Source organism: Austrofundulus limnaeus, unplaced genomic scaffold (assembly GCF_001266775.1).
Source record: "Austrofundulus limnaeus strain Quisiro unplaced genomic scaffold, Austrofundulus_limnaeus-1.0 Scaffold3, whole genome shotgun sequence".
Lineage (NCBI taxonomy): Eukaryota > Metazoa > Chordata > Actinopteri > Cyprinodontiformes > Rivulidae > Austrofundulus > Austrofundulus limnaeus.
In genome coordinates this window covers 4,646,607-4,651,507 of record NW_013952405.1, presented here as the reverse complement: position 1 = coordinate 4,651,507, position 4,901 = coordinate 4,646,607, and positions in this window count along the sequence as shown.

Sequence of the window (4,901 nt, the reverse complement as noted above, 5' to 3'; positions counted from 1 at the left end):
CACACACACACACACACACACACACACACACACACACACACACACACACACACACACACAGGTTTGTTTTCACATCCTCATGGGGACTGTGGGTTGACTTCATTTTGTTGGTAATTTTTTATCCTAACCCTGACCATTTACCCAAAAATTAACCTCACAGGTACCTGACCCTAAAACTAAACTAAACTCAATTCGCACCTTGGTCCTGAACTTAACCTCCCACCCAAAATTAGCATCCGCACCCGTTGGGACCGGGTTTTGGTCCCCACGATGCGCATTCGGTCCCCACAGGGCTGCCTGTTTCTGGAAATTGGCTCCCAGGATGTAGCAAAAATGTGCCCCCCCACCCCCCACAGACACACACACAATAACAACTACTGTAGGTACCAGATTGCATCTCCCTGCAGAAGCCATTTTTGGATTTCTCCACACGTTCACTTTGAACATAAAAACAATCATAAAGACATTATACTTTGTTCTGTAACAATAAAACTCCCTCTTTCCATGTATTGTTTTGTTCTGAGGTGATGATGTTTTTGGGAACCCAGTGAAAACAATAAGAGAACTTATTAAACTGTTTCAGCTTTGTTTCATCAAGACCAGCAGCCTTGGAGGCTTTAAATATCCCCGTTGCTGTCCAGTGGTCTGATCGATACAAAACAACAGCACCGATTGTCACAAAATTAAATCCCACGCTGTTTCTTTCTTTTATTTTTTTTATTTCTTGCTATCATAAGTATTATATAACCAAGCAAATTGTCTTTCGTTCTTTCCTGTTAGCCCTCAGCCACCACGCTCCTCTGCAGAAACACATTTCTGTTGCCGTCAACACATTCTAATAATCCCATTAGTGCTGAGAAAACAGCTGAATCTGTGACAGGGTTGAAAAGTCTACCGGATATACGTTTGCTGCATTCCCTACTTCATTATTTATTTATTTTTTTACTTCTAAAAATGTAATTAAATAGAGACAGACGGATGTGTTTGAGTGATTTGTTTGTGTGTGTCACAGTGAAGCGAGGTTTTGAGATCTATGAAGTGCTTGTGACAGTGCCAGTCTCTTCAGCTTTCTTATTGTTTGTATTTCTGTCTGGGTGTGTAAATGTGCAATAATTGGTGTTTTTTCCCGATATGACAGGGATTCTCATTTGAGCAAAAGAAATATTTTTCTCGATTCTGTTGAGTAAAAATAATACCAAGAAGAAGAAAAAAACACCCTTGAGAGCTTTTGAAAAAAGCATGAAGTAGAAAATAAACGGTTCACATTATGGAGTCTTTAAGCTTCTCTATGTTTTTCTCATTGATCCCTCCGCAGACAGTTGATTTTAGAAAATACAAGAATGACTGTAACCCACTCAATTTTATAGTTATTCAGCTAAACTTAAGTGTGGTGATTTAACACATGCTTTGTGCGCTAACAGATTGTACAAAATTTTGTCTTGAGATCATACATATATCATCAAGCTTTGATCAAACCAAAGAACAGGTGAAAACTTCATGCAGTCTTGAAATAAGTGATTTTAGTTTAACACCAGTGGATGATATGTATTACTTTCGTGGTTATTTAAATGTTTTTTGATGACTGACTGTGTTTCAATAAAAAGGCCAAATAGTCTTTAACTACAACATGTTGCATTTTTTGCATAATAAGGATCCATCTTATTTTTAGGCTACTAGACTAAGAAAACAGTAGTACTTTTTAGTAAGAAGAGTTTTAAGTTTGACAAGAAACAAGATTATTATTATTTTGTTTACCAAAATCTGTCCATCCATTCATTATTTTTTCGTTACTTTCAGAGTCCTTAGGGTCACTGGTACTCATATCCAGCTGTCAAAGTGTGAGGGGTGGTGTACACCCTGGACAAGTTGCAAGGGACACCTAGGGACAAACAACCATTCATTCTTACCTGGGGACAGTTTTGAGTTGCCAAGTAGTCTGACGTTCATGTTTTTGGTCTGTGGGAAGAAAACAGAGTGCCCTAAGAAAACCCACACATGCACTGAGAGAACATGCAAACTCTACCCAGAAAGGTCCYTGGGCAGGATTTGATCGGACAACCTACTTACTGAGAGGCAACAGCTCAATGGGCCACCGTGCTGCCTACACCAGTCTACAGAATGCCAAATGACTGTCAATAAAGGATGGTCAAACTGTGTCTTAAAAAAATAAAATAAAATCATCTTGCCTAATTTAACCCACTATTTTTGGATGATACTAATTCAGGTTGCAGTCTTGTCTTAGTAAAATATGTATCAGTCAGGCTTGTTTTGGTAAAAAAAAAGATGAATAAACATGTTACAACACTTCTGTACGTCCGGTGAAAAAGACAGGCAGCGTTGTCCTTCAATGCAAGACCAACATCAAAACATGCCATTTTCAGTGTTTCAAGTTGCAGCATGTTTGCCATAACGAAGGGGATTTTGAACATCCCAACGCACAGCAAGCAGAAGGATCCTGTTGGCAGTCAGCAGCCAACTGGCAGGCTTAAACCAGCTGTCGACATCCAGAGAGAGGGAAACAATACACCTCAGGTTTGTGGCTAAAATGAAAATATGAATCTTGTTGTTGTGCTTCCATAAGCACTATAAAGGCGAAAAAGGAAAATTAAATTACACTGGGCATTTCTGTGTTTGCTAATTATCCACATGCACTCAGGTTTCCTGCATTCCCCCACGCTGTAGATTCATTTTCTTCAACCTCTTTCTTCAACAGAAGCTCAGCTCTCTCAAACTGTAACCATAGAAAGATAACTTTGGATTTTATTATTACTATTTTCAAAAACAAATACGTATATGCTATACAGTATGTACACCTAAATTTGCAATGTTTATTGTATGGTCATCATTTAACTTTTAGTGGTGGCCATGCTAGTTTTTTTTAACTCACCATTGTTGATTRTCAGGCCCATACTTCCCTGTGAGATGGGCCGTAAACGCTGAGAAAGCTGCGTTACATAAAATCAGTGCTCACAAAATGTAGAACACGTGTGCAAATAAAAGCAATATGCAGTGTATTATTATTTTTTTAGGCTCTAAATTATGAGCTCATGCTTTAGAGCCTAAAGTAGTTCATGCTTTAGGCTCTAATAACATCCTCACAGTTTCCCTGTTTTGAAGAAAACCTGCACAGTTTCTGTCCCCGTAGGCCCCGATGCTAGAACCAGACAATCACTTAGCATCTGGCTGTGGCCTGCAACCCAGGAATGGAGCGTTATGCAACAATGTGCCTACCTCAGGTCATTAAGATGCCCTCACTCAGCAAATCTGGCACATCTGCGTGTGCTGATCATCCCGGCCCCGTCGTTGCTGGAGGGATGATAACTGCACGCTAATTAAAAAGCCATTCATCGGAGTGAAAGGCCAATTAAAGGCCTAATATTTGATAAGGCTTTTGGTTCACTCAGCAGCAAGCCCACCTGGGAAGTATTTATTAAATGTTAATGGAGACTGTAATTAATATCTGGGGCAGATTAACGCGCAAATGAAAATCATTCTCGTGCATGAATGCACAGAGAGGGAGGGAAAGAGAGAGAGAAAGACAGAGAGCTGGTGCAAGAGAGGTGGAAAGAAAGAGTAAAATGAGAGACAGATATGTTACTCAGCGTTTTACTCTGGTTCGGTAGGATGCCGTGAGCACAAAAGGCTTTAACACAGATGTTGCATTATTTCAGAGCACTTCTGTTGGATGACATAGATTGTTCCTCCTTTTTACAGACTGCAAAAAATACTGCCGAGTTTAAGCTTTTTGATGTAAACATAGACTACACAACCTAATATTTATCCTTTCATCCAAACATTGTCTTCACTTGCACAGTTCTATTTAGGGTCAAAAGGAGCTGGTGTCTATCTCCAGTTGGCAGGGGGTCAAGAGGTGAAGCACAACCTGGATTGGTCACTGGTCCATCACAGGAACACACAACAAATAAATATGCACACAATCGCACATAGACTCAGTGTGTGTGCATGCTTAGGTCTGTGGGAGGAAACTAAAATGCCTGGAGAAAACCCACACATGCACAGGGAGAACATGCAAGTTAAAAGCAGTAAGGTTTCAACCTTCTTATCTGAAGAATTTCTTGCTCTAGAGTGACAGTCATGACTAAAATATAACCTTACAGTTAGCCAGTTTGTTTGAAATTATGGGCATCAGAGATGTTCTTTCACCAACTATGATTTTATTTCCTTTACTTTGTCCACTTTTGACTCTGCTAGGCAACTTCACAAACAATGACAACTATTTTCACACAAAACAGAAAATCCCTGCAAAATCCTAATGTCTCATTTAAAAAAACGCAATGTGAGCAACAAGAAATGCTATGTGCGAATTATTTTAAAAAGGTGATAATGCTCATAATTGTATTAGAACGGTCAAAACATATAAGACTGAGCACAGCAATACAGCATGAGGTGTTTGAATTACACCAGCAAGGCAAAGATTTTACAACAGTATGGAGTTTCAATGAGTGCACTTCAAGCTCATTTGAATGAGCACAAAGAAAACAGGCAAGGTTGAGAACAGAAAAACTTAGTGTTGCAGATGAAAGACACTTCATAACTCCTTCCCTTCCAAATTCAGAAAATGCTAAGCAGCTCAGGACCCAGCTACACTCATCTGCTTGTCTGACCAGACCAATCATGGGATTTGTTTCAGCCAATAAGCCAAACTTCTGACATGTAAACAAGTACAAACAATTCATTTATGCACACAAAGCATGGGCAGAGGAAAATGTCAGTAGGTTCTCTGGACTGCTGAGACAAAAAAATAAAATATTTGTCAGTAGCAGCAGTTTGTTTGCTGAAGGGCTCGAGAGTGGCACAATAATGAGAGTCTGCAGGACAGAATGAAGCACGGTGGAGGTTCACTCAGCAATCGAAGCTGCTGCATTTCTGCAAATGAAGTT